Source organism: Canis aureus, chromosome 32 (genome assembly GCF_053574225.1).
Source record: "Canis aureus isolate CA01 chromosome 32, VMU_Caureus_v.1.0, whole genome shotgun sequence".
Taxonomy (NCBI): domain Eukaryota; kingdom Metazoa; phylum Chordata; class Mammalia; order Carnivora; family Canidae; genus Canis; species Canis aureus.
Genome location: NC_135642.1, coordinates 20,431,473 through 20,440,721, shown reverse-complemented (window position 1 = coordinate 20,440,721; position 9,249 = coordinate 20,431,473). Strand labels below are relative to the sequence as shown.

Below are 9,249 nucleotides of genomic sequence, written 5' to 3'. Positions count from 1 at the left end.
CCGCGCAGGTCCCGCGACAAAAGTAACGGGCGGGGAGAGACGCGGGGCGGGGCTAGAGGCGGAAGTCCCGCCTCGGCCGGTCGGCGGCGGGCGGTGCGGCTCTAGCGCTCGGCCCGGCTCGGGCTCCCGGAGCGAGGCGGGGCCTCACACCCTGACAGCCCGGGGCTGGGTTCCCGGTTCCGAGGCCGCTTGGAGGAGACGCGGTTCTGGACGTAAACTCCCGAGGTTCAGTTGCAGTGAGTTGTGAAAAAATGCTGCTCCTACAGAAACACGTGTAGTCGTGAAAACGTGGTTCTCTACTTTGTTTATGGCTGTGTCAGGATGAGGCCTAGTGGTCGCCAGAGCTGTTGCAAGAACTGTATCTCGATGGTTTGGTTGGTTTCCGGGAGAACGAAACACACGGAAGACTTGGAACTAACGACCTTGTGCCCTTTGCCGTTTTGGACTTAAGCATCATATGGGGATGGATTATAAAAGCCACTTTTCTTTGGTCCGCCCCAGAGAAAATCCAAACCTCAGGAGTGGACGTTAAAAGTGTGGGGCACCTGGGTGGCTCAGCTGTTGAGCATCTGCCTCTGGCTCGGGTCCTGATCCCGGGGTCCTGGGATCGAGTCCCACGTAGGGCTCCCCCTGCTTCTCCCTCTGCCTGTGTCTCTGCCTTTCTCTCTCATGAATAAATGAAATCTTAAAACACAATGGCCAGATGTTGAGCATTCTATTTATTGAGTACTTTGAATTTTTCCTGTGAAGGAGAAAGGACAGAAGCTTGCCCTAGAGGAATTTAGGACAAGTTAAAACGGGTCGTACAGAGATCAACACGACTAATAATTTGTAGGAATTTTGCAAGAGCTCAGAATGGAGTGGTCGATGAAAGCTTAGTGGTTGGACTTGAGTAAGGTCTTGGAGGATGATTACGGTTCAGAGCACTGCTTCTCAAAGGGACTGTGTGGGACCCATTGGTAGGAGTGTCATTTGTAAGCAAGGAACTGCATTGAGTCAAAACTACACAATTTTTTTTTTGATTTTGTTAATTTTTTAAAGTAAGCTCTAGGTCCAATATGGGACTTGAACACACAACCTTGAGATGAAGAGTCACAGGCTCCACCCTCTGATCCAGCCAGTGCCCCAAATTCTCCAAAACTACGCATTTAAAAAAATGAATTAGTATAGTGTGAAAATGTCAGTGCATGGCACTTGGTAAAGTTAAGTTTTACCTCGTGGGGTTTTGAATTATAGACAGTCCATCACTTAAACGTTGGTTTGGTTTAGGATTTTTCGACTTTATAATATGTGGAATCACTATGCATTCTGTTGAAACCATACTTTGAGTTTTGACTTGGTATTTTCCTGAACTAATGATACATGCTATGGAACTCTCGGTTTTGTGGGTGTGTTTTTTTTTAAGATTTTATTTATTTATTCATGAGAGATACAGAGAGGCAGGTTCCCTGCAGGGAGCCCGATACGGAATTCGATCCCAGGACCCCATCATGATCACGACTCGAGCTAAAGGCAGACGCTCAACCACTGAGCCACCCAGCTGCCCCTATGAAACTCTCTTGTGATAATGGAGAGCCATGTCAACCAGGCCATCACAAGAGTAAACAACCAATACACTTATATCTATTTTGTACCCAACAACCGTTCTGTGTACCACTTTCAGTATTCAATTACATGAGGTATTTAACATTTATTACATGATTATGAAATGGGCTTTGTGTTAGATGGTTTGGCCCAGCTGTAGGCTAACATGAGTATTCTGAGCACATTTAAGGCAGATTAGGCTAAGCTAATTCAGTAGGTTAGGTGTATTATATGCATTTTCAATTTAGGATGGGTATATGGAAACATAACCCCATCATAAGTCAAGGAAGATCTGTGTGTGTGTGCGTGTACACGTGCACATCCTTGCATACTAGGTCATGTTTATAAAATGTATTTCTTATTGTGTATTTATCCTTAAAAAGTTTGAAAGCCACTGCTTTATGAAGGAAGATGAGCTGAGTAAGATTATAAACTAGCAATAGCAAAGTCTCCAAGCTAGGAATAAGTAATTTACACCCATTTATTTTTTAACTGCTTTAGTTCTGGTGCACAGATGACAAAAGCAAATGATGCTATTTATCAATTGAGGTGTATGAGTATTGGCTTACTGTTATTACCATGTAAGAAATTACTCCAAAATATGGCTTAAAACAACTTTTTGCTGTGTTCATGAATTGTGTGTTCAGCAGGGCACAGAGGGACAGCTTTTCTCTGATAACTCAGCTTGAAAGTCTGTGAATGCTAGCAGAGATCATATGTGTAGCCTCTCCATGTGGCCTGAACTTTCTTAGAGTATGGCAGCCGGGCAATCAGACTTCAAGGAATTTGTGGCCATTTTTAATAAAACACCATAATGAATTAAGTACTGTCACAGAAAACCCCAACATTTTAGTGGTTTAAAAAAATAAACTTTTATTCCTCACAGGAAATCCATTGAGGATGTTACTAGTCAGATGAAACATGAGATTTAAGGAGGCAGGTTGTTTGTTTTTTGGATTTGGGGTTTGTTTTTTGTTTTTGTTTCTGTTTTTACATTTTAGTGGTTCTACTATCTCTTAAGACTTGGGTCCACAGCTTATTGACAAGAAAGAAAGCATGGTGAATCACACAGAAGGTTTTAGAGGTCCCCCCTGAAAGTGGCATATTATCACTTTGCCCACATTCCAAAGGCCCCCACTTTAACTGCAAGCAAGCCTGGGAAGTGTAGAGAAACATACATATTAGTAAACACTAACAGTTTACCCTATTCTAGGTTTTTCATCAAAATCCCACAGTCCCCAGTTCATCCATTCTATTTTCAGTTCTTCTTTCAAAAGGAGAATTCTTTCAAATCTTTTCAGTATTTTTTCTGTTATTTATTGCATATGTCAAAATATACTTATTTTTTTAATAATAAATTTATTTTTTATTGGTGTTCAATTTACCAACATACAGAATAACACCCAGTGCTCATCCCGTCAAGTGCCCCCCTCAGTGCCCGTCAACCATTCACCCCAAACCCCTGCCCTCCTCCCCTTCCACCACCCCTAGTTCGTTTCCCAGAGTTAGGAGTCTTTCATGTTCTGTCTCCCTTTCTGATATTTCCTACCCATTTCTTCTCCCTTCCCTTCTATTCCCTTTCACTATTATTTATATTCCCCAAATGAATGAGAACATACACTGTTTGTCCTTCTCCGATTGACTTACTTCACTCAGCATAATACCCTCCAGTTCCATCCACGTTGAAGCAAATGGTGGGTATTTGTCATTTCTAATAGCTGAGTAATATTCCCTTGTATACATAAACTACATCTTCTTTATCCATTCATCTTTCGATGGACACCGAGGCTCCTTCCACAGTTTGGCTATTGTGGACATTGCTGCTAGAAACATCGGGGTGCAGGTATCCCGGCATTTCATTGCATCTGAATCTTTGGGGTAAATCCCCAGCAGTGCAATTGCTGGGTTGTAGGGCAGGTCTATTTTTAACTCTTTGAGGAACCTCCACACAGTTTTCCAGAGTGGCTGCACCAGTTCACATTCCCACCAACAGTGTAAGAGGGTTCCCTTTTCTCCGCATCCTCTCCAACATGTGTGGTTTCCTGCCTTGTTGATTTTCCCCATTCTCACTGGTGTGAGGTGGTATCTCATTGTGGTTTTGATTTGTATTTCCCTGATGGCAAGTGATGCGGAGCATTTCTCATGTGCATGTTGGCCATGTCTATGTCTTCCTCTGTGAGATTTCTCTTCATATCTTTTGCCCATTTCATGATTGGATTGTTTGTTTCTTTGGTGTTGAGTTTAATAAGTTCTTTATAGATCTTGGAAACTAGCCCTTTATCTGATACGTCATTTGCAAATATCTTCTCCCATTCTGTAGGTTGTCTTTTAGTTTTGTTGACTGTATCCTTTGCTGTGCAAAAGCTTCTTATCTTGATGAAGTCCCAATAGTTCATTTTTGCTTTTCTTTCTTTTGCCTTCGTGGATGTATCTTGCAAGAAGTTCCTGTGGCCGAGTTCAAAAAGGGTGTTGCCTGTGTTCTCCTCTAGGATTTTGATGGACTCTTGTCTCACATTTAGATCTTTCATCCATTTTGAGTTTATCTTTGTGTATGGTGAAAGAGAGTGGTCTAGTTTCATTCTTCTGCATGTGGATGTCCAATTTTCCCAGCACCATTTATTGAAGAGACTGTCTTCCTTCCAGTGGATAGTCTTTCCTCCTTTATCGAATATTAGTTGACCTTAAAGTTCAGGGTCCACTTCTGGGGTCTCTATTCTGTTCCACTGATCTATGTGTCTGTTTTTGTGCCAGTACCACACTGTCTTGATGACCACAGCTTTGTAGTACAACCTGAAATCTGGCATTGTGATGCCCCCAGCTATGGTTTTCTTTTTAAAATTCCCCTGGCTATTCGGGGTCTTTTCTGCTTCCACACAAATCTTAAAATAATTTGTTCTAACTCTCTGAAGAAAGTCCATGGTATTTTGATAGGGATTGCATTAAACGTGTAAATTGCCCTGGGTAACATTGACATTTTCACAATATTAATTCTGCCAATCCATGAACAAGGAATATTTTTCCATCTCTTTGTGTCTTCCTCAATTTCTTTCAGAAGTGTTCTATAGTTTTGAGGGTATAGATCCTTTACATCTTTGGTTAGGTTTATTCCTAGGTATCTTATGCTTTTGGGTGCAAATGTAAATGGGATTGACTCCTTAAATTCTCTTTCTTCAGTCTCATTGTTAGTGTATAGAAATGCCATTGATTTCTGGGCATTGATTCTGTATCCTGCCACGCTACCAAATTGCTGCATGAGTTCTAGCAATCTTGGGGTTGAGTCTTTTGGGTTTTCTATGTAGAGTATCATGTCATCGGTGAAGAGGGAGAGTTTGACTTCTTCTTTGCCAATTTGAATGCCTTTAATGTCTTTTTGTTGCCTGATTGCTGAGGCTAGGACTTCCAGTACTATGTTGAATAGCAGTGGTCAGAGGGGACATCCCTGTCTTATTCCTGATCTTAGGGGAAAGGCTCCCAGTGCTTCCCCATTGAGAATGATATTTGCTGTGGGCTTTTCGTAGATGGCTTTTAAGATGTCGAGGAATGTTCCATCTATCCCTACACTCTGAAGAGTTTTGGTCAGGAATGGATGCTGTATTTTGTCAAACGCTTTCTCTGCATCTAATGAGAGGATCATATGGTTCTTGGTTTTTCTCTTGCTGATATGATGAATCACATTGATTGTTTTACAAGTGTTGTACCAGCCTTGTGTCCCGGGAATAAATCCTACTTGGTCATGGTGAATAATTTTCTTAATGTATTGTTGGATCCTATTGGCTAGTATCTTGTTGAGAATTTTTGCATCCATGTTCATCAGGGATATTGGTCTGTAATTCTCCTTTTTGGTGGGGTCTTTGTGTGGTTTTGGAATTAAGGTGATGCTGGCCTCATAGAACGAATTTGGAAGTACTCCATCTCTTTCTATCTTTCCAAACAGCTTTAGTAGAATAGGTATGGTTTCTTCTTTAAACGTTTGATAGAATTCCCCTGGGAAGCCATCTGGCGCTGGACTTTTTGTCCTGGGAGGTTTTTGATGACTGCTTCAATTTCCTCCCTGGTTATTGGCCTGTTCAGGTTTTCTATTTCTTCCTGTTCCAGTTTTGGTAGTTGGTGGCTTTCCAGAAATGCGTCCATTTCTTCTAGATTGCCTAATTTATTGGCGTATAGCTGTTCATAATATGTTTTTAGAATCATTTGTAGTTCCTTGGTGTTGGTAGTGATCTCTCCTTTCTCATCCATGATTTTATTAATTTGAGTCTTCTCTCTCTTCTCATAATAAGGCTGGCTAATGATTTATCTATCTTATTAATTCTTTCAAAGAACCAACTCCTGGTTTTGTTGATCTGTTCCACAGTTCTTCTGGTCTCGATTTCGTTGAGTTCTGCTCGAATTTTTATTAACTCTCTTCTTCTGCTGGGTGTAGGATCTATTTGCTGTTTTTTCTCTAGCTCCTTTAGGTGTAAGGTTAGCTTTTGTATTTGCGTTCTTTCCAGTTTTTGAATGGATGCTTGTAATGCGATGTATTTCCCCCTTAGGACTGCTTTTGCTGCATCCCAAACTTCTTCTTAAAGGGGAATTTTAAGAGTCCCCCTTAAAATTTCTTGCAGAGCTGGTTTGGAGGTCACATATTCTTTTAGTTGCTGCCTGTCTTGGAAGCTCTTTATCTCTCCTTCCATTTTGAATGAGAGCCTTGCCGGATAAAGTATTCTTGGTTGCATGTTCTTCTCATTTAGGACCCTGAATATATCCTGCCAGCCCTTTCTGGTCTGCCAGGTCTCTGTCGAGAGGTCTGCTGTTACCCTAATACTCCTCCCCATAAAGGTCAGGGATTTCTTGTCTCTTGCTGCTTTAAGGATCTTCTCTTTATCTTTGGAATTTGCAAGCTTAACTATTAGATGTCGAGGTGTTGAACGGTTTTTATTGATTTTAGGGGGGGATTTCTCTATTTCCTGGATCTGAATGCTTGTTTCCCTTCCCAGATTAGAAAAGTTTTCAGCTATGATTTTCAAATACATATTCTGGCCCTCTGGCCCTTTCGGCAGCCTCGGGAACCCCAATTAAACGTAGGTTTTCTTCCTTAGGCTGTCGTTTATTTCTGTTAATCTATCCTCATGGTCTTTTAATTGTCTCTTTTTTTCCTCAGTTTCCCTCTTTGCCATCAACTTGTCTTCTATGTCACTCACTCGTTCTTCCACCTCGTTAACCCTCGTCGTTAGGACTTCTAGTTTGGATTGCATCTCATTCAATTGATTTTTAATTTCTGCTTGATTAGATCTAAATTCTGCAGTCATGAAGTCTCTTGAGTCCTTTATGCTTTTTTCTAGAGCCACCAGTAGCTGTATAATAGTGCTTCTGTATTGGCTTTCTGATATTGAATTGTAATCCAGATTTTGTAACTCTGTGGGAGAGAGGACTGTTTCTGATTCTTTCTTTTGAGGTGAGGTTTTCCTTTTAGTCAGTTTGCTCAGTGCAGAGTGGCCAAAAGCGAGTTGTATTGGGAAAAGGAGAAAAAGAGAGGAGAGAAAGAAGGAAAGAAAAGATGAAAAGAAAAAAAGAAAAAAGGAAGAAAAAAGAGAAGACAAAGGGAAAGAAAAAGAATGAAAGGAAAAAAAAGGGTGGGGGAAGGAAACAAATCAAAAAGCAAAAAAAAAAAAAACAACAACAACATAAAAAAACAAAACAAAATAAAAAAAAAAAAAAACACGGGGATGTATCTTCTGATTCTGTGTACTTTAAGTCCCTTGGCTTCCCCTGGAACTTGTCCGTCTAGCTGGTCTTCTGGGGGAGGGGCCTGTTGTGCTGATTTTCAGGTGTTAGCACTTGGGGAGCTGCTGTGCCCCCTGCCTGGTGTAGGGCTCAGTGGGGGTTGTTTACCCCGTGAGGCCCCTGGAGGAACAACCCCAGTGGCAGGGCCAGCTCTGGAGCCCTGGATTCAGCCCCCGCAGTAGCTCCAGAGCTCTCCGTCTGCAGGGCCTGGAGGCTCCGGGGCGGGGCCGCTGATCTGCTCAGCTCGGGGCAGGAGCGTCCTTGCTGTCCTGGGCCCTCCCGGCCTCTGCCTGTCCCGGGGGAGGCTGGATCCTGGGCTGTGTCCCGGTCCCAGTGCTCTCAAAATATACTTATGTTGCAACTTTTTGATTTACAATTTCAAACATTATCCATTGACTTTATCATACAGAAGCCAATGATAAAACTCTTTTTTTTTTTTTTTTAATTTTTTTTTTTTTAATTTATTTATGATAGGCACACAGTGAGAGAGAGAGAGAGGGGCAGAGACACAGGCAGAGGGAGAAGCAGGCTCCATGCACCGGGAGCCCAACGTGGGATTCGATCCCGGGTCTCCAGGATCGGGCCCTGGGCCAAAGGCAGGCGCTAAACCACTGCGCCACCCAGGGATCCCTGATAAAACTCTTTTATAACACCGTCCTCAGGATATGAACGAACATTCCTTCTCTTTCTAACCCCATACGTTCTTCTTTCCCCTCATCTCTAATATAGAGATATCCTAATTTTTGTTTAAATCAACTTTTGTAAATATCATTCAGCCCCGAGCTAGATATGATCATATTAACATTTAATACAACCATTTACTTTCTTTTGTCTTAATAATAGCCATATTTTTATGTACTTAACAGTAATCTGTCCTCAAACATTCTGCCAGTAATAAAGTATTATAATCAAATAGTTTGATAAAAAAATTTTTTAGGGATACCTGGGTGGATCAGTGCTTGAGTGTCTGCCTTCAGCTCAGGGCATGATCCCAGGGTCCTGGGATCAAGTCCTGCATCAGGTTCCCCACAGGGAGCCTGCTTCTCCCTCTGCCTATGTCTCAGCCTCTCTTTCTGTGTCTTTCATGAATAAATAAACTCTTTAAAATTTTTTTAATTTTTAAAATTTTAAAAATATATATCAGTTAATCTAGCAGATGATTTTTCCTCTAGATATATTTTCATCTTTTAAAAATATGTTATTTATTTATTTGAGAGGGAGAGAGAGTGCACAAGCAGGGGGAAAGGGCAGAGGGAGAGGGACAGGACAAGCAGATCCCCCTGTTGAGCAGGAAGCAGGCTCAAACCCAGGACCCTGAGCTTAAGGCAGATAGTTAACCAACTGAGCCACCCAGGAGCCCCTATTTTCCTTTAAATTTTAAGATTCATTTCTACCAGGACTTTATTGATTTTCTCATCTTTTAAAAGACCAATTTTTAGTTTGTGGATTTATGTTTTCATATTTTTATTTCATCGGTTTCTGCTTATACCTTTTTTTTTATCCTTTTTCTATTTCTTTTTTAATTCATTGCTTTAGATTCCTAAGCACTTTGTTTTCTCCTAAGCATAGCTTTAGCTGCATCCCACAAGTTTTGATATGTTGTGTTTTCATTATCTTTCATTATCATTTGGTTAGAATTTTTTTCCAATTTTCCCTGTTATTTTTTCAGTGAACCGCATTTTATGTAGAAATGGATCATTTAATATTTATGATTTTTCTAGATGTCTTTTTGTTGCTGTTTTCTCTTTTACTGCTCTTGTTGTCAGAGAACATACCCTGAATAATTTCAGTTATTTGTAGCTTTCGAGATTTGTTTTATGGTATAGCATAGGTCCATCTCAGTGAATGCACTATGTTCCATTACTTTAAGAGTGTATTCTGTACTTGTAAGCATAGTTCTGT

The 9,249-nt window shown here is 41.1% G+C and overlaps 1 protein-coding gene across 3 annotated transcripts in view; it reads left to right on the top strand.

Annotated features, from left to right (window-relative positions):
• The first annotated feature begins 30 nt into the window (after nucleotides 1-30).
• Nucleotides 31-9,249, top strand: part of FAM227B (family with sequence similarity 227 member B) — a 189,460-nt gene continuing 180,241 nt past the window's right edge. The window contains exon 1 of one of the 3 annotated variants that reach the window (XM_077881048.1): nucleotides 31-236. The gene's annotated coding sequence lies outside the window, so the exon portion shown is untranslated. Of the gene's footprint in view, nucleotides 237-2,499; nucleotides 2,521-9,249 lie in introns of those variants that run through there. The other 2 variants (XM_077881045.1, XM_077881046.1) reach the window with 2 other exon arrangements.